We start from the raw sequence: 21,495 nt of genomic DNA, 5'->3' as shown, positions 1-21,495 counted from the left end.
GCGGTTCTGTTCCCCAAGTCGCCTCCCGAGCGCGGTTCTGTTCCCCGAAGTCGCCGCCTGAGTGCGGTTCTGTCCCCGAAGTCGCCGCCCGAGTGCGGTTCTGTCCCCGAAGTCGCCGCCTGAGTGCGGCTCTGTCCCCGAAGTCGCCGCCCGAGTGCGGTTCGGTTCCCCAAGTCGCCGCCCGAGTGCGGTTCTGTTCCCCAAGTCGCCGCCCGAGCGCGGTTCTGTTCCCCAAGTCGCCGCCCGAGCGCGGTTCTGTTCCCTAAGTCGCCGCCCGAGCGCGGTTCTGTCCCCCAAGTCACCGCCAGAGTGCGGTTCTGTCCCCCAAGTCGCCGCCAGAGTGCGGTTCTGCCCCCAAAGTCGCCGCCAGAGTGCGGTTCTGTCCCCCAAGTCGCCGCCCGAGTGCAGTTCGGTTCCCCTAGTTGTTTTTTTTTGGGACGTCGAGAGCCGTCCCTTGTGGGGGGGGTTGTGTCACGTCTCGTCCCCAACTGCTCCACTATGTGTCTGTTGTCTTGGTTTCTGTCTGTGTGCTCGCCCCTCCCCTCCTGTGTGTCCATGATCAGTGTGATTATTCCCACCTGCCTCTCGTTAACCTGTCATGTATATAAGTCCTGTCTGCCCCTCACTCCCTGTCGGATCATTGGTTGGTGTCGTGTTGGTTGCTGTCGTTCGGTGTTGTCGTACTGTCTTGATGCCGTCATGTCCTGCTGTCTTCTTGTTTCACGTCCCGGTCAGTCAAGTTATTGTTTGTTAAGTCATGTCAGTTTGCCTTTTGAGTTGCTTCAATAAACCCTGGTCCAAGCTGCACTTGGTCGTCCTGTTCCATGCTCCACCCGACCGTGACAGCGCCTTATAATCCAGTGTGCCTTATGGTGCGAAAAATACGGTATGTGTGTTTCTTTTCTAATTCATTGCTTAATTTGATCATTCTGATCCAGGGAAATATCTTCTGTGAAAGAAAATCATAAAAAAAAAAGTTTCCCACTTCACATTCATTCATAACAATACAGACGCTCCTCACATTTGTGGTAAATGCACGTAGGTAGAACTAGCAACAACATGCATGGATCGTTATAGGTCATGTCAATAGTGGAATTGGGGAAATTATTTATTTTGAGGGAATTATGTATACTGATATAATTTTTTATGGCACAAAAACCTGGCATTTGAGCAGAGATGTGTTGACTTTTTATAACCACTGTACATTAAGGACCCTTGTCATTCCACCATATCCTCAATCAATCTTCAGAAAGAAAGAAGTGATTCCAAACAAAGAACTCCTGTTCATTCATTTTAAACATCTCTTATCCCGTTCAGGGTTGTGGAGGGTGCTGGAGCCTATCCCAGCTGACGTCGGGCAAAAGGCGGACTACACCCCAAACTGGTCGCCAGGCAACCATTTACACCCACATCCACACTGTCACAACGGGAACCGATCCCGGTGATCTGTATGTGTGTGTGTGTGTGTGTGTGTGTGTGTGTGCGTGTGCGCGTGTGCGTGTGTGTGTGCGCGTGTGTGCGTGTGTGTGTGTGTGTGTGTGCGTGTGTGTGCGTACACGCGTGCATACATTCATGCATGTGTGTTGTACTTTCCCTTGAACATGAGATTAATTATTAATTAGGACTCATTAGTATTCTACTGTTTGATGGTCACTCAGTTTGATGCAGCATGTAGGTAACATGATTGACATGAAATATTTCTGTAATTTCATTTTGCCTCCCAGTTACGTATATATTCTAAAGGCCAAAGGAGGATTCATTGATTTTCATTTCCATGCGACCTGTGGTCAGCTCTGTGAGCACTGCCAATGCAGAATAGTTGATCGTATTCAACACCCCCCCGACCAACTCACCTAATCAGCAATCATGCCAGCTACATACACAAAATCATTCTCTCTTTGATAAGGCCTTTTTAATTTTTCGTATCTGCTCTTTTATTGCTGATTCCTAATCTTCACATTCTTTGCTTCTTTGCGTAGGTCTGATTGATCATTCATTTTGGAGAATCCAGCCACTGCTTATAAGCCTAGATGTTTGATTGAACTTATTTCTGTGGTGGTTGTGGCAGGATTGACAATCCTAATGCAGGGAAGCGAGCCAGTAGTGGGCAGTTTAATAAAGGGGAAACAAAAAGGCACAACAAGGTACTGAGATGATCACAATATAGAATCAACAAAAATCCAAAATCAAAAGAGTAAAAACAAAAGACGAGTAAAACAGCTTGGAACTCTGAGCATATAACCAACAGTGAGAAGAGAATGTGTCCAAGACAAAGACAAAACGAACCTACAAGGACTTGAAAGGTAAATGAACACGAGAGAATTACATTAAACTAACAAGATAAAAGCACAAAAGAACACGTGAAAAACAGGAAACAAATCTCCAAATCACAAACCAAATCAACCAAGTCCATGACACTTTCTGCCATCCTCTCCTATGTCCCTCTTCTAAACTGTAGCTCCTTTACATTGCAGCTCTTCTCTTCATTTGTTTTGTTCTATTAAATCCTGCACCAATTCCCACCTGTTGCTCTCACCATTCCCTCCTACACTGAAGAAGCAGGCAGACATTGGTGATAATGAAACAGCAATTAACCCATTTCTCTCACTGCAAGAAGGGACAAACATTGGCAAACGCTTCATCTTTCACTTCTCGTCATTCTGATATACAAGTCTTCAGTGACGTCTCAAAGTTTGTTTTTATACCCAATCCCAAGAAGTGTGTTTTAGATGAGTATTTTTAAATACCATAAGGTCATTATTTTTTGAAAGAGATGAGGTGCAGACTTAATTAAAATCACAAGACGTGTTTAATATGAGGAGGGTCACATTACCATCGGGAATTGTTCTCGCTTATGTTCTTTTAGAGCAGCTGGCTTCATCTGAGCAACCCCGATACACTGAAGCAAAGAAATAATAAACAAACAAGCTTGAATAATCCGTCACAGTTGTTTTAAATCCCTAGAACCCAGAATAAACAGTTTTCCTTTGCAAATTTATAAATGTACTGGTACTCATACTCTAGTTCCCTAGATAATTAAAGGGGGCTTATGTTTTACACTACACTACACAATACTGCACAAAACTAGCTATAAATACACTGATGGTACACGGAGAGCAACAAATGGAGAGAAATGGAGACCAAAATATTTTTATTTCGTCTTTTGTCCAGCTGTAAATCTCTCATCCGCCATTGCACATACAGTATGTGGTGGAAATAATCCTGAAGAAAACCTAAATCTAATCAATTTAGTATTCCTGATAATAAGACTAAAATTAAATTACTGTTTTGAGATGATTGTTAAGTGAAATGGGGATAATGAGAAAGTCATCTTAAATAAGTGTGAAATCAAACCCATGTTTTTGTTAAGAGTAAGAGCCCATTATTTCACTGCCATACTTCTTCCATCCCTCTGCTTTGCAGGGTAGGTAAGTGATTTTGCACAGATCTTTTCTGCTTAAGACCGCCTCCTCTACCAAAGCATTTGTTCTCCTCAGCTTATTCTCTCTCTCTCCTCTTTTTCAGAACGTTTTTCTGGGTAAACACAGGCGTTCTCATGTTCCACGGCAGCTGGATGGGGGAGGAAGAGTGCGTGACACCGCTTCATTCACTGCTTCCATTTTGTCCTTGTACCAGCACTATTTGATTAACAATGTGTGTGTGTGTGTGTGTGTGTGTGTGTGTGTGTGTGTGTGTGTGTGTGCGTGCGTGCGCGCGCGCGTGCGTGCGTGTACGTGTGCGTGTACGTGTGCGTGTGCGTGTGCGTGTGCGTGTGCGTGTGTGTGTGTGTGTGTGTGTGTGTGTGTGTGTGTGTGTGTGTCAGCCTCACAGTCATAAATTACAATGTCACTGCCAAGGATGGAAGGCCGCAAAAGATTTAAATGTCCTATTACTCTTATATATTGTATTTTTAGGGACTCTCAAGAATTTAATAGCACGCAGGTACTTCTCTGACTCAGAATCAACTCACAATCTCACGCCCCATTTGGCATGCTAAATAATCACTTTTTGAGAGTGGGTCTGATGCCAGGTTTGGTTTGATAATAGCTTTTACAAAACATATCAAGATTATTCACTCCCGCCGTTTTTCTTTCAAGTATGAAAGAATTACAGAAAATTGCCGTTTGTAGAATCCCGAATCCACCCGGTTGGACAATCAGATTTGGGAAGTCATGCTCATGTTCGATGTCCGCTTGCATTACAAACATTGGAGTCAGCTGCTCCTGCTTCAAATGCTTAGTGGTTCTGTTCTAACCACTAAGCCCGAAATGGCTTCATGTCTGGTTACATTAAATAATCATTGTGGGTAAAACACACAAATGTATGTTTATTACAAATGTCTCTCAGCCTCCAGTATACTGTGACCCATGAATTTGTTTTATAGACTACAAAAGCAGTAAGCTAGAATGGGGTTAATTATTTTCCCTTCTAATATATGGATGTGCATGTTATGTATTAGCAGAAATTCTATATGTGTACAACAAAACTATGTACTCAATTTGTATTTTTTTTTTTTTATGATGTTCGTGTTTTTAGGGGTCACATGGAGCAACCCCAGCTGACCATAGAAGTGGGGTTCATAATCCACTATCACCAACCAACTGCAACTTCGTGCCTTCAACATTATTTATCAGGATTTTTGTGTTTGCACAGATGCTGTAGTAATAAGTTTGCAAAATGTTTGTTGTATCTTTAGTCATCATCATCATCATCATCATCGGTTTAAAGTCTGTTTTCCAGGCGCCGCTGGGTTGGACTGGGTTCTTGATATGGCTTTCTTCCACCGGGAACGGTCCATGGCCATCTCGTGATTGATGCCGAGTGCCTTCATGTCGGCTGACACGGTCGCCTGCCAGGTCTTTTTAGGTCGGCCACTGGGTCTTGTTCCCTCTACGTTATACGACATAACTTTCTTCACCAGTCGTTCTCGTCCTTCCTCACTACATGTCCGTACCATCGCAGTCTGCCTCTCCTCACCACATCCACTATGGCCTCCACGCCCATCTTTTTTCTCAGCTCTGCACTGGTCTTTACCTCCCTCATTGACACACCACACATCCATCTGATCATCCTCATTTCTGCTCTGTTTAGTTTGTCTTCGTGTTCTGTTTTCAGGGCCCATGTCTCACTTCCGTACGTCATACTACTTCTGACGCAGGCTGAGTACATTTGGCCTCTCATCTTCAGGGATGGGGCCTTAGATGTTAAGAAGGGCATGAGTTCCCTGAATTTCTTCCACCCGCTTCTCACCCTTGTGGTCACTGCTAGGTCCACCCCCCCCCCCCCCCCCCATCAGCGTTAAGCATGTCTCCAAGGTAGCAGAAGCTGTACACCTCGTACATCTCCCCATCTACTATGAGCCCCTCTTGCTCAGCTTGGGCGACTTCTCCCCTGCACCGCTTGCATTTGAAGGTCTCACTTGCAGCTAGTAGGCTGCCTTTTACTCCGCTGCATCTCCGGTGTACCCATCTCTGACAACCCTTGCACCGGATAGAGTTAGCTTGCACTCCCTTCCCGCAAACTCCACATGGCCATGCTCCTGACTGCGGTACCACTCCCAGGCCAGCACCACCGACCATGACCTTTGATTTTGCCGCATTCACCTTCATTCCTTTCACTTCCAGGCAGGTCTTCCAGGCTGCTAGCTTCCTAGCTAGGTCTTCTCGACTGTGAGCCATCAATACCAGGTCATCCGCGTAGAGCAGCTCCCATGGTAGTCCACCCCTCACTTCCCTCGATACCACATCCATCACGATAGCAAACAATAATGGGCTGAGCACTGATCCCTGGTGCACCCCTACCCTTACTTCAAATCCTTTACTGTCGCCAACTCCTGTTCTAACAGCTGTGCATGCTCTGCAGTAGAGAGCCATCACAGCCTTAACCAGTCTCTCTTCCACGCCCGACTTCCTTGTTGTATCTTTAGTCATACTTTGGAATGGATGATCAACTTTAAATTTGGCATATCTGTCAAACTAAACTGACTATTATTATTAGTTCTTCCAACAAGCATAAAAGTAATTAATTTCTACAATGTTGGGGGGGGGGGGGTGAATGCCTCTGGTTATAATACTTATAATGTCTTTATATCCATTGTCAGCTAGGATAGGCTACAGCTCACCCGCAACTACAATGAAGACAGGCGCAACAGAAAGTCAACAGAGTAAAAATAAACAACTGAAATGTGCACAGCTGGGATGTGGCTGTGTCCACAATTAACAAATCACACTCATATCAAAACAACTAACGATGAATGTACATACTTTTTAAGAGTTTGAGACTCTCTACCTAATGCAGCAAAATGGCACTAATCTGTTTGTGTATGGAAGAACGTGATTGAAAATGAACATTTTGGATTGAATTTTGTTTTTTATGTTCATATGAGTCTATTTTAATTGAAAAACAATGTTTATTGTGTCACATATTTTTATTTCATTAAACGACATGAATTAATTACAGACACCAATTAATTATTTTAGTGAGTGACTTGTAGTCCCACCTCTGTTAAATTGTTCCCTGTCTTTGTCCTTTTTGTTCAATTTTGCAGGGTTTTGCTTGCATGAAAATGTATTTAAAATTCCCATTTCTTTCCTTTGTGTATTCAAAATGAAACAAGATTCCGATGCTTTTGGTATCTGTTATTTGTTATCTCTACTGTGGACAAAGATTTCAAAACAAATTATGTTTCAGGTTAATCTTTGATTTGCACCTGAAGAGCCACTATGATAAAACCAAATGAGCAACCACATCCATTCAACTTCTTCCTTTGGTCTGAAAGGATATACTTGAACACCAAGGACATACAGTATGCTGCCATCTTCCCAATACTGCAGTAAAATGAGTGGCAATTTCAAACACTTTTAAAAAGACTGATATAAATATGCACATACACAAAGTGAGGGAGCAGCTTTGACCTTGAAGCCGCCTGAGGAAATGCGATCTGCACTAATGGTCATCTGGCAGCAGGATAAGCAGCATTACAAACTCACTCAGGCAATTTTGTGATACATATGTGAAGATAGAGAGATTCTGGCTCGTGCTCGTCCATAGTAATTCCTTGGATATTGCCAGAAATTCTATATGTGTGCATGTTCTCACTTCCCATGCTTCCCTTGTTTCTGAAAGCATTCATTTTTCACTAGAGACGTGTGGGTATACCGCTATGATGTGAGGAGATACCCATTATCGCTCCTCTCCGCACACACATACATTCAGAAAGGATGCATTGCAGAGAGGCAGAAATACGTAATTGCATAAGTCTTTCTGAAGACCCTTTTACTTCAGTGGAAGGCAGGGGGTATGCGCAAGTGGGCCAGTCAGTGTGTGAGCAGTTGCATGCATTTCTGCAGAAATGCTCCAGCACTCAAACAGTTGTTTGTGTTACTCTGCTCCACCCCACATGAGAGGACACTAAATCCAATCAAGCATTTTTTTTCTATCCAGTGTACTCATAGCTAAAGCAGCGGCAGGGTCTATGCATGAGCGTCTGTCCTCGAAGACCTTTGGACACACAGAGCATGATAACCGCAGCCTCGCCCAGACCACCCCTCAGTTCTGCTTCTGTTTCGAGGGTGCCCATTTGTTCTGCTGTAAGAGCAAAGATCAATTTGAGGCTTATGTGTCTGAGGGCGTTTTGGGTTCTGCACTCATTTAAGCCCACGCCATGTAATGCTATCTCTGTCATGTCCCTCCGAATGTCCCCAGAGTTTTGGACAAGAAAAATGGGAGAATGGGGTGGTGAAATGTGAGAAGAAAGGAGGAGACGTGGATAAGGAACAACGATTTACATTGAAATCTAATCCCGTCACTGGGACTATGGTGTTCACATCATATGGGGTGTGTAAAACACACACAGCCTACAGTACGGTCAGTTGGAATTTCCTAAAGACTACCAGACACAGAATATTCCCTCAATGACTGGTCTCCCGGTTGCTGCTGAAAAACATCCCTGCAGTACGATGCTACCACCGCCACAGTTCACTATAGGGACAGTATTGCCCAGTTTTGCTTTTCTCTGAACATGGCATCTGGCATTCTCACCAAAAATGAATGTATATATTTTTGTCTCATCAAACAACAAAGAGTTGTTTAGCTCATGTTCTGAGTCTCCTTCAGGGGCCTTTAGCAAAAGTGTGGGTGGACTGCCAAGTGCTTTTTACAATTAACGTTTGTCTAGCGTCAACGTTGAGTGCTGTATGTACAGTAATTTTGAGAGGAAAAAATAATGTAGTCAATTTTGTTATACGATAAGGCAATGTGAAAAAACTGAACTGCTTACTATTTTGTAGGCGTACATTATTTGCATGACAAACTCGTTATTGCTGTTTCATTGTATGTTGGAAATAAGGCATATCAGACAGGCAGTTCCTCCAGATTTCAGTGTTGCTATGAAAAAAAATTGCAAAAAGCATTTTAACTAAAGAGGACGTGTTATTATGGGTGTGGACAGTCTGCCCACCCGAGAGTTACATTAGTCTTTTGTGAGCTGATATATGTCTATTAAGTAAGCCATTCAGAATTTTACTCAATTTTGTTGGTGACCACTGCATGCGCCACATGAATGTGCATGCTCACTTTTTTCCTTCACATCTGGGATACCGCTTCCGCAAGCAGAATCTATTGCCTCATCTAAACCTTCTTGTTCCACCCATTGTCGTCATGATACCGAAAATCATAATCAATACTGGCTCAGCAGTGGATTTTGGCATGATAAACTGTGGCTCATTTTCATGTAACAGGATTACATCGTTCAGAGAGTTGTAAAACAGAGGTAAGTGCATAGGTTTTTATCCTATGGATATTTTGACGAAAATTTCTCATTTGGGAACTGTAAATTTCGTGTGTGTGTGTGTGTGTGTGTGTGTGTGTGTGTGTGTGTGTGTGTGTGTGTGTGTGTGTGTGTGTGTGTGTGTGTGCATGAGTGCGTGTGCGTGTGTGTGTGTGTGCGCGCGCGTGTGTGTGTGTGTGTGTGTGTGTGTGTGTGTGTGTGTGTGTGTGTGTGTGTGTGTGTGTGTGTGTGTGTGTGTGTGTATGGGTGGAGCGGTATTGGACATGTCTCCCGTTACATACAATACATATCAGTTCCTAGATGCTGGTCAGATTTTGCGCAGCTTTCAGGGTGAAGAAATATGTGATTAGGGATTATACAATTTAAATTAATCATTTAATTCAAAACTGCATGTGAAGGGCATTAGAATTTAGCGGTCCCACTGTGATGTATTTTAATACTTTGTTGACAGTTCTAAGACTTTGGGGAAGTAAGTTGTCGACATAATATTTTAGCCAGTGATTTCATGGCTCACGTCCAAGAGAACACAGATAAAGTCAGAAAGTGAAACTCAAACTGATACTGCTGTGATCTGATATAGACTGGATTAGGGAGTATCTTTTAAAGCCTTGTTTCAAATGGAGGAATTGTGATAACAGATCTCATTTTTTTCCAATAAAAAAGAGGAAAAAGACAAATCTCGGTGTCAAAACAAGCTATTCACCCAACCAAATGATAACATCCTTCCCTTTAGAAGCATTTAAAATCTGTTATTTTTCTGGCACTCCTTTTGTGAAACAAATCATCTGACTTGTCTTTAAATGTGGGGATTCTCATAAAGATGGCATTAAGGCACAAATTGTATCAGGATACACATCAACTGTGTCATGTGAGTGTGTTTAATTAGAACAGTGATTAGATTGTCTCAGTGGACCATGTGCTACCATGTCTTGTTTTAGTTGTGCGCACGCACGCACACAGAGACAAAGACACACACAAACACAATGAGAGCAACAAGTCAAAATTACCAATGTATTCGTCTAGCGGACTTTGCATAGCAACTAAACCGCAACACAACATTGGCTCGGTTGTGGTATCTGTGTTTGACTGCTAACATCCAAATTACAATTAATGTTGAATCTAATCAGTGACAGCTGTGAAACAACTCAGAACTCACTTATGCAATACAGCAAGCAGTGACAGAAACTCAAACAGCTCCATGGAATGAGGGCAGATATAACAAAATGGCTGGGAAGTCAAACAGACTGTTGGCCAAATAAATGAGCAGATGACTAATGATCTAACCACCCACAATGCACAGACCACAAATATTTTTTCAGCATATTTGAATGTCAGGTCAGGTCAGGTATGGGGGCACATGTCGAGGTGACGCTTCGCTGCGCTCTCCTTCTTGCTCCACTCTATCGGTGACCTTACGGCATTGGACCGAGCGCCCGCCCGGCCCGACACACCCACAATCTCAAGATGCTTCCCGAGCTGCTCCAACCACCGCGCACCCGGTCGCCCTACTGGGCGCTTCCATCCCCTCGGGTCCAGAGTGGACAGAATCCTGCTCACTGGATCCGATGGCAGGTAGCGTACCACGTGGCTGTAAAAGTTCAGTTGTCGCTCCCATATCTGGCAGTTGACACTCTCCATCCCCCCTTGCTCGAGCACCGTCTGGTTTGACACACGGTCTCGCCAGTGGATCCCGAGGATGCGACGGAGGGAAGTGCACACAAAGGTGTTGAGTCTTCGCCTTTGCCCGCCAGTCAGTGACCATGCTTCACAAGAGTAAAGCAGGACGGGCATGACCAGCGAGCGAAAGACTCGAACCTTTTTCAACGTGCTCGGATATTGGGAGCGCCAAACAGTCCCATTCAGCGAGCCCATCGCTCCATGCGCAAGACCAAGCCGACGAGCGACCTTAGCCTCACATGAAGCGGAGCGGTGAACCACGCTGCTGAGTAAGTGAACTTGTCTATGATCTCCACCTTCTCACCCACCACATCGGCTGACTTGATAGCAGCGTCCAGAAAGTCACCGAAGACCTGGATCTTCATCTTGATCCAGGAGACGCGCAGTCCCAGCGGCTCCGCCTCCTCGCTCAGCACTTCAAGTGCTTCGGTCAAGACTTCTAGGGTCTCCGCAAAGATCACAGCGTCCTCAGCAAAGTCCGGATCAGTGATCCGAACATTGCCGAACGACGCCCCGCAGTCCGTCCTGTCTACAACGCGGCCCACAATCCAGTCCATACAAGTGCTGAAAAGTGATGGGGCTAGTACGCACCCCTGCCTCACCCCAGTATTGACTGGAAAGAAGTCAGAGGTGGTGCCTTCGTACTTAACAGCACTTTCTGTGTCGGAGTGTAGAGCCAGGATGAGATGGGCAAGCTGCGGGGTGATCCCACGTAGCCCCAGAAGTCTCCACAGAGCATCTCTACTGAGTGAGTCGAACGCCTTCTTGAAATCAATATAGGCTGCAAGCAGCTTTCTATCGAATTCTTGAAAGCGCTCGGTGAGAACGCGAAGCACAAGGATGCGGTCTTTTTGGTGTGAAACGGGACTGCTCAGGACGCTGGTGGTCTAGGAGCTGCTGACGTATCCTGTTTAGAAGTACCCGGGCGAAGACTTTGCCTGGCACCGAGAGAAGGGTAACCCCTCGGTGGTTGTTACACTCCCAGATATCACCCTTCCCCTTCCAGATAGGGACGACAATGCCCCTTTTCCAGTCGGTGGGGATGAGCCCTGAGCTCCATATGGAGCAAATCAGCGTGTGCAACCACGGGAGCACATCCCCTCCAGCTTTGAGCATCTCTGCACAGACACCGCAGATTCCCGGACCCTTTCCACCCCTCAGCTGACCCAGAGCCTTTCGGACTTCCTCAATGGTAGGCGCATTAATGCTGAGGGGTGGGCTAGGCACCAGGCTCTGGATGCCTACAGCAGAGAGCTTGCAGCGTGGAGGTTTGGCCCGATACAACTCCTCGAAGTACTCGGCCCAGCGCTTCAGCCCATCTACTAACGAGAGGGCACCGCCATCAGCCGCGAGGACCATCGAGCTGCGCAGGTAGGGCCCAGATGAGCGGAGTTCTCGAATCGCCTCGTAAGCTGGGCGAGCGTCACTTTTACCCAAGTGACCCTTGACCACCTCACAGAGATCTCGAACCCGCCCCTCATGGTCCCGACCAGCAGCTCGAATGGCTTCTCGAATCGTGACCGGTTCTGCCATCGAGTCTTGCCTTGCGGCACTTGTCGATTATGACCGCCGATATTTGAATACCAGGTCCAACGCCACGAATCCAGCCTCGAGAACCATGTGCCACCAACTCTCAAACCATGACTCCTGGCAAAGTTATGCCGCCTTCATACGGTGCCATATTTTAGCGTCGGAGGTACTTCCCCGGAGTGGGTTTCTAGTATGATTTTGTCGACGTTCTGTTGCGAAAGAAATTGGTGGGGGTGCAAGCCCCACTCCCCCGTGGCTACGGACGCAAGAGTTGCCACCCCTTTCAGCAACAAATAATGTATATATTTGAATGGCGAAGTTAAAATCATTGAAATGTACACAATCAATGGATGCCGGTCCGTCGCAAATGTTTTTTTTTGTCAAGGTTCGTTTAAGGTGGCAAATGTTCGCATTGTAATTGTATCAACTGTTTTTAGTGTCAAAAAGAAATTTGGAACATGTTCAAAATTTAATGGTGACACGTAAGCCTGTTTGCAATAAAATGTTCAGGAATGTCTCAAATGTTTCAGACACAGGAATTTTGACCTGAACCTTTAATGCATGTAAACGTAGAAACTGGGTCATGTACCCAGCCTCTTGGCACAGTTATCATTGTGTGTTACTTTTGGTTCTTTCTTTTTCTTTTCTTTTTTAGTCACACTTAAATTGTTTTCCAACAATGCATCAGAACAATCTTATCATATCGTCATTTAACGTAATTCAATAATTCAACACAATGCACAGCCAAGAAATATGCTATTCTCCTTGTTCATCATCTTAAACACCAGGGTTGAAAATTGGTTTTCCAAGTATCTGGAAAAAATATTTTGATTTTGCTTTAGAGCAAAAGACAAAAACGATTGGTGATGAAATGCTTTAAAGCAATAAAATGAGTACTATGGGCAACTCTAGTTTTAAATAATAAAACGGATATTAAGCGAATTGTCATACCATGTTCCATAATTTTTCTTAGTAAAGACAAAAGCAGAATGAGCTGCCGCAGTTGACAATGACTTTTCCTAAGCCTGAAAAAAGATGATTGATTGATTGATTGATTGATTGATTGATTGATTGATTGATTGATTGATTGATTGATTGATTGATTGATTGAAAACCAAAAACAGTTATGGTCATTTAATTTACTTGCTGTCCCTTCTGTTTGGAGGAGTTATAAAATGACCTTGCAGTGTCGGCATCATAGCACATCCAGGAAAGGGGCATAGGGTCAGCACAGGGAGACAACGGCTTGTGCACAGTGCATGCACACGTGCACACGTGCACACACGCACACACACATACACACGTAGACACACGCAACATTAAGTGTTTGAGCAATGGCGAGCATTTTTCTGTATGTGTCCTTCCACTAGCTGGTGAGTTTTCAGGGTGGCAGATGAATTAAGAGGGCCTTTGATTTAAGAGAGCATTGTACAACTGTGGCGTGAAACTGTGGTCTCTAAATGTGCTTCTAGAGTGGAGAAGAAATTCTGTCGTATTGTCATGGAGGTGACAAATGTTAGACCAGGTTTAAAAGTACTCACTTAACATCAGACATGACCATATGCAAATGAGCAAATTAGTTTTTCTTGTTTTACATATTTTTGTCTTTATCTTATTGTAAGTAGCTGGGTTTTTCTAAATATATGTATATACCGTAATTGCCGGACTATAAGCCGCGACTTTTTTCCAAAATTTTGGACCCTGCGGCTTATATTTAGGTGCGGCTTATATAAGATTTTTTTCGTGATTTTTGTGATGACTTGATCACTTTTACTCTTAACACTATTATATACAGTAAAAGCTACAAAACAAACTGACAAATAACTCGTTTTCAAATCAGACGAGTAAAAACTGGTCAAATATTTTTTAAAAAAGCTATTATTAAAAGTGAAGACAATTTGCAATTCTAGTAATGACACACAAATTTGATGCACAATTTGTCTTCGCGGGCCACATAGAATGATGTGGCGGGCCGTATCTGGCCCCCGGGCCTTGAGTTTGACACCTGTGCTCTAAACCCGTTCTCTTACTCTGCCATATCACTCAGAGATTACACAAAGCAGTGGCGCTGTTTGGACAATCTGCATTGTAATTGTACTAAGTTCATCTTGTTTTTCCTTTTTTTAATCACTTCACTGGATTCTTTTATATCAAACAAGTTGTTACAACTTGTTTGATATAAAAGAAACGAGTGAAGTAATCTGCATTGTATTAAAACCCAATCAATCAGCATTTAAATTAAATTCTTCTGACATTTTGCTCACCAAAAACAGGTTGTAATGAATGTGAACTTTTAATGCATTTTATTCAGAAGGTTACTTTGAACCTTAAACGGCGGCGCGGCGTACTTATGGATTTTTACGGCCTCCGGCCTCCAGGAGGCGCTCTAGCAAGAAGCAAGAGTGAGACGGGCGAAGAAGAGACAATGCACCGAAGAAGACGTGCTAGTTTTTGTTTACATTTCGCGCATCACGCGATCAAGACGGACATTACTGAAAGGAAGCCTTTATACACAAACCGTCATCATGGGGGACAAAATAAATTCATATGATGCAGCTTTTAAGCCAAAGGCAGTCGATGTTGATGACATTATCTTGTGTCTACTCTGGAGCGTACTTATGGATTTTTACGGCCTCCGCTCTCCAGGGGGTGCTCTAGCAGGAAGCAAGAGCGAGACAGACGAAGAAGAGATAATGCGCCGAAGAAGACGTGATCGTCTCGCGCATCACGCACACACCCACATTCACACAAAGACAGGAAGCTTTTGTACACAAACCGTCATTATGGGGAATAAAATAAATGAATATGATGCCGCTTTTAAGCTATACGTGTCGCTCGCTAGTTTAATATAATGTAGCGCTTCGTGCATGAATAAGATTAGCATGAACAGAACCTCTTCACACTCGAAGAAATGCATAAAACCGTCGACGAAAGAGAGACCGAGAAAGTGTGAGGTGAAGGATATCTAACGCTATTCCAATCGGACACTAAGGAGGAAGACTTGGTTTCAGTGCACAGGAGGAAGATGAAGACGGCTCTTTTTGTACTTTTACTGGTATGTTTTTTTTAACCAGCCCTGTTCGTGCTGTGCTACCGTGTTGCTGCTGTGTAACCGCCGCCATTACCGCCGCGTCTCAGTGACTTTGCTGTGTTAATTCCGTGTTGTTGTGGTATTACTGCCGCGTCACAGGCAGTGTTTGGAAAGAAATGTTAAGGTATGTTATTAAAGGTTTAAAAAAAACTTTCTGTGCCCAGTCTTTCTTTGCTAATAACTCGCGTGCACACTTCCGCGTTGCTGCGGTACTACTGCTGCGTCACAGGCAATGTTTAGAAAGACATGTTCAAGTATGTTATTAAAACGTTAAAAAGGCTTTCTATGTACTGTCTTTCTTTGTAAAAAACTTGTGTGCAAGTGCGGCTTATAGTCCGGTGCGGCTTATGTAAGAAAAAAAAAAGAAATATCCCTGAATTTTAGCTGGTGCGGCTTATAATCCGGTGCGGCTTATAGTCCGGCAATTACGGTATATTGAGAGCATTACAAAAGCAACATGGAACTACAAACAAGAGAACACAGTTTGTCCACATTTATTTTATGTGCTAGCCTTGTGGTTTTTTTTTTTTTTTCTTGAATACAGCTCTCCATTTCCTTAGTGCACACAAACACAGACAATGCTCTAGCGTGAGAACAGACGGATGTCATGAATATGGATGATAGCGTTCCGATTAGTATGCAAGAGCTTCAGAGTCCCAGTGACTTCTGACAAGCTACTGCTCATGCATAGATTGGAAAGAAATAACCCTGTAGACCTGATTACACAAAATTATAACATTCATTCCCTCAACAAATCACCGTGCATATCTGATAGAAACACCACTGCAGGAATTGGAAGATCATCCAGTTTTTTCTTTTTGGATGTCACACAGGGGCACACTGAAACAAAGAACTCACGTTTTGTTTTTTTGTTTTTTTAAAGAAGCCTTTGTAATTGTGTGTGTTTTAAAAAGAGACTCCACATGAGGACTTTGTTCACAGCATATTTTTTACATTTTAGTGGAAATATTTGAATTCTTGTGTAAAAGCATGACACAATATACTGTACATTGTTGAGTGTCTCAAACAATCAGGAAAAATGTCAACCAATGAAATATGAATCAAAGTTTTAAGTGCCTATTCTTCAGAGCAGCATAACAAAGAGAAAAATGATGATGATTTGACTGAAGGGGCTCAAAAAAGTATTTTCAATTTGCAGCTCTGAGGTAATGGAGACAAAAGTGATATTCATTTGAAGGGTCCCAAATCCATAACCTTTCTAGAATTAATATACCTTTCGGAAATATAGGTGATATAGATTGCACCTAACCAGTTTCCACGCTTGTGAGAAACATGAGCATGATAGCATTTGACGGCAAGCATGTTAAATCATGATCGTATTCCTGGATTGAGATTGCCGTTGTACTTAACAACAGGACGGCTGACTGGTTGGTTTACAGCATGACTGGAAGCTGAGTAGTGAGGTTGCTGACAATAGCACTTGACACAACTACTAAACGTGTTGGTCTTCCATTTATAATGTTCATCTCACATTGAGTTTTGCACTGTCTCCAGTTGCCGTTATTTTTTTGTTCTTTCTTCATCTCCAGTCAACTGCATTTACTGGCGTTCCATTCCAAGTGACAATAGTCACAGCCTTTTTTCTTTTTTTTTTTTTTACTATTCAGAATTGTAGGCCCTACGTTTTCCAAGCACAGGAAATTTGTTATTCTTAAAATAACCAGTTCTTGCTCTTTTTCATTGGGAAAGAAGAATCAAGATTAAAATCGACTAGATTATTATATGTGTACAGGGTTGCACAATACAGTGAAAAAATGATTGTCATCACAATAATGGCCTATGCAATGTGTATTACAAAGATGTGTAATAAGTTTTATGTGAAATTGTTTTAATGTCTAACGTTAACAGTGCATCACCAAAAAATAGAACAGTAGTGGCGTTATCAACACTGAACAACGTTTTACTTTAATTGCTATTACAATTAATTAGCTAAGGATTGAGGCTGCTTATTTGGCTGCATGAAAAAATTATTTCATTAGATGACAAAAGATTATATATGAAAAAAAATTGTTCTAATATCGATATCATAATACTCAAGACCTAAATTGCACATTGAATGTTTTTCCACTGTCCGAGTGCGTACCGGACTGAATTGGATGCAAAAAAGAACGGAATGAGAGAGTGCAGTGGTGAAAAGCTGGGCGGAGAAGATGAGATACATTGAAAGAAGTACTCTTGAGACTGATCCTTGCAAGAAGCTGATGTCTGAGCCAAGCATAAGGCAGCAGCATAAAGCAGATCTAAAGGGTGTATTCCTCCTGGGTGTAAATTAGGACCATGAACATAACTGCTTGCACTGCAGTAACGAGGGATTTGCTCTCTGGGATTTATGTTAGGCTAAAGGCTTTAGACCATTTTTTGTTGGTCATGAGCACAATCAGGCGGTATTTATAATAGTGGCATTCCCGTTCTGACCTGAAGTAGTTGCTTTGGTGAGACGAAAAGCTCCTGTTTCTCAGTAATCGCCTGGGGGTCTGCACACAATAATAAAACATACACATTCACATAGATGCAAATGCACACCCTGACTTACACACAGCTGTTTTCTTTGACGGTAATGGAACAGGAACATCTGGGGAAGAACTTAACTGAGGGGAAAAAAAGTCTGTGATTAAGCCTTAACCAACACCAAATAGACCACCACTAAATGCATGCAGATGGATGGTTGTGTCCCAATAGCCCCTCCATCTATTAGATATCCTATTTTCAACCCATGCAATGACGGTAGCAGACTACAGGTCAGTCATTGACTGGTTAGCAACTTGGGCAGTCTGAATCATTACATCACAAAATCACACCAAATTACAATACATACTGTAAGTAAACATATACAGTACATCCATAAACATCCATACACAAGTCCTAATTACAATCCTCTCTTGCTCAAATAACAAGTACACTTCCTTCTCACAGAATCAGAAGTTGTCAAATACAACATGTAAAACAGTGCAAATGAAACCTTGGCCTGAAGAAAACAAAACAACAGTTACTTAAATGTTTACCAATTCATAATCTTTAGTCCATTTCACATTCTCCATTTTGGTCAATCAGGACAAATGGAACCACAGCCAAATCCACAGAGCACGAGTTAGATTGTACTCCAAAAGTCTAAGAAAGCAAATATGTCAGAATTGATGTTGGGAAAAAATAAACAAACTGCGACAGACAGTATAGTTTAAGCCGACAAAAACATCCTAGCTTTGAAGATTTACATAAACGTAAAAGCGTTACATAGAACACTTGCACATTTGTGAATGTGTCAAACAGGAAAAATGCAGCAAAGTCAGGGTTAAGTGCATTTTTTTTTCTAGAGTTAATAAACCATCTGGAATCTTAGTTGGTTGGCATAAACTGCACTGAAGTGTCTGATCAAAACAAACAGTTTATTTTTTGGCTCTCAAAAAAATTTCTGTTGTAAAGTCCCAAAGTCCCAATGATCATCGTCACACACACATCTGGGTGTGGTGAAATTTGTCCTCTGCATTTAACCCATCCCCATGTGATTTTAATCCATCCCCTGGGGGAGAGGGGAGCAGTGAGCAGCAGCGGTGCCGCGCTCGGGAATCATTTGGTGATCTAACCCCCCAATTCCAACCCTTAATGCTGAGTGCCAAGCAGGGAGGCAATGGGTCCCATTTTTATAGTCTTTGGTATGACCCGGCCGGGGTTTGAACCCACAACCTTCCAGTCTCAGGGCGGACACTCTACTACTAGGCCACTGAGCTGTAAGGATGTTTTGACTTATCCACAGTTCCCAAATGCTTCTTTGTAGTATTCCATGGACTTACTCCTTATGAGATGACCATTGCAAATATGTAAATAAAATGAATTACCTTGACAGCTCAAATTGATTGATTCTCTTCCAACTGATTGAATTTGTATTTGACCGACAATAACCTCACATTCTACATTTTCTAAAAATAAAAGATTTCTAGCCTTATTACTAGTGACAAACCATATTGTGGTTCACACAAAGATAACAACAATGTACAAGCTGAAGCAGAACGTTATATTGAGTGTACACATAAATATGTGTGGCATGTATTTTTTTAATTATAATATTAGTGCAATAGACCTTCACCCTTTTCCTGATTATCTAATGCCAACCAGCCAGCAGCAAAACATGAACTGACTGCTCCTGTCACGTGCGGGCGCCACCTGCGACAGGACCACACCCCCCTGTCAGTGAAATCGCCGTCACATGCCACGGGCTTATGGACAGCGCTATATCAGCGCCGCCAGCGCAGACCCAAGTGTCAGTCTGTCCCGTGATGCTTCGCTCATCTGTCCCTGAGAAACTGACTTTACAATTCGAATCCGCAGGACTGCTTGTCCACCCCAGCCAGATCGCCGCTCCAGCGCCAGCTATTCCCATCATCCCCTTCCATAATAAAGTCTCTGTCGCTACGCACTTGGCTGTACTGTCCGATCCCTTACAGCTCCATCTTAACATTTTAAATGGCTATGATCTCCTTTCGCCATCATTACCCCATTTGTGGTCTCTGTACTGAAGAAAATAAAAACAAAAAAACACTTGTTGAATTTACATTCAATTTACATCCAACTGCGATAAAATCCCACTTGAGTTCTCCAGGCATGTTTCTAGACTGTGTTCAATATCCTGGACCTCTTTATCTCCTTCTCAGTCAAGTGATTACCTGGCCTACCATACCTTTATGTTTACCTGTGATATTTGCCTTACCTGTGTCTCATTACTTTTCACTACTAGCTATCGCTATGTTGTATACGGTTTGAATTTCTTTGAAAGACAGAAATGGGAAATGAAGCTATTCTGTAAGTATGGGCATCATTAAGGAGGGAACAGGACAAGTGCCTGTATTTTCCAAATCTGTCCCCTTTGTAATTCCCACACTTTAACAGCCAAGAAAACGTTTCAGCTATTGTACATGTCATAGCACGTTTTCCCAAGTTGCCCTTTTAACGCATCATGAACAGTCGCTGTGCAGATGATATGATTATGTGTATACAAAAAAAAACTTGTACGGATACTCTCAAAAAAGAAATGTACATTGAATAACTACCGTATTTTCCGCACTATAAGGCGCACCTGAAAACCTCCAATTTTCTCAAAAGTCGACAATGCGCTTTATAATCCTGTCACGGTCGGTTGCGGAGCATGGAGCAGGACGACCAAGTGCAGCTTGGACCAGGGTTTATTGGCGGAACTCAAAAGGCAACTGACATGACATAGCAAACAATAACTTGACTGACTGACCGGGACGTGAAACAAGACAGCAGGACATGACGGCACCAAGACAGGACAACACACCGAACGACAGGAACCAAAACCAATGACCAAAACCAAACCAATACCAATACCAATACCAATACCAATGATCCGACAGGGAGAGAGGGGCAGACAGGACTTTTATACAAGACAGGTAACGAGAGGCAGGTGGGAACAATCACACTGATCATGGGCACACAGGAGGGGAGGGGCGAGCACACAGACAGAAACCAAGACAACAGACACACAGTGGAGCAGTTGGGGACGAGACGTGACAGTACCCCCCCCCACAAGGGACGTCTCCCGACGTCCCAAAAAAAAAAAAAAACTAGGGGAACCGAACCGCGCCGCACTCGGGCGGCGACTTGGGGAACCGAACCGCGCCGCACTCGGGCGGCGACTTGGGGAACCGAACCGCGCCGCACTCGGGCGGCGACTTGGGGAACCGAACCGCGCCGCACTCGGGCGGCGACTTGGGGAACCGAACCGCACCGCACTCTGGCGGCGACTTGGGGGAACCGAACCGCACTCTGGCGGCGACTTGGGGGAACCGAACCGCACTCTGGCGGCGACTGCGGGGACAGATCCGCACTCTGGCGGCGACTGCGGGGACAGATCCGCACTCTGGCGGCGACTGCGGGGACAGATCCGCACTCTGGCGGCGACTGCGGGGACAGATCCGCACTCTGGCGGCGACTGCGGGGACAGATCCGCACTCTGGCGGCGACTGCGGGGACAGATCCGCACTCTGGCGGGGACTTCGGGGACAGATCCGCACTCTGGCGGGGACTTCGGGGACAGAACCGCATTCTGGCGGCGTTTTCGGGGACGGAGCCGCACTCGGGCGGGGACCTAGGGGACAGAGCCGCACTCGGGCGGGGACCTAGGGGACAGAGCCGCACTCGGGCGGGGACCTAGGGGACAGAGCTGCACTCGGGCGGGGACCTAGGGGACAGAGCCGCACTCGGGCGGGGACCTAGGGGACAGAGCCGCACTCGGGCGGGGACCTAGGGGACAGAGCCGCACTCGGGCGGGGACTTAGGGGACAGAGCCGCACTCGGGCGGGGACCTAGGGGACAGAGCCACACTCGGGCGGGGACCTAGGGGACAGAGCCGCACTCGGGCGGGGACCTAGGGGAC

General features: G+C 44.2%; 1 protein-coding gene across 8 annotated transcripts in view; it reads right to left on the bottom strand.

The window, feature by feature from the left end:
* Positions 1 to 21,495, bottom strand: part of fat3a (FAT atypical cadherin 3a) — a 241,524-nt gene that overhangs the window by 169,334 nt on the left and 50,695 nt on the right. For 7 of the 8 annotated variants that reach the window (XM_049725613.2, XM_049725605.1, XM_049725607.1 and 4 more), the window contains exon 2: positions 17,523 to 17,581. The exons of the other annotated variant lie outside the window; for it this stretch is intronic. The gene's annotated coding sequence lies outside the window, so the exon portion shown is untranslated. The remainder of the gene's footprint in view (positions 1 to 17,522; positions 17,582 to 21,495) is intronic. 8 annotated transcript variants of the gene reach the window in all.

Source organism: Syngnathus scovelli, chromosome 7 (assembly GCF_024217435.2).
Source record: "Syngnathus scovelli strain Florida chromosome 7, RoL_Ssco_1.2, whole genome shotgun sequence".
Classification (NCBI taxonomy): domain Eukaryota; kingdom Metazoa; phylum Chordata; class Actinopteri; order Syngnathiformes; family Syngnathidae; genus Syngnathus; species Syngnathus scovelli.
This window is presented reverse-complemented; position numbering and strand designations above follow the sequence as displayed.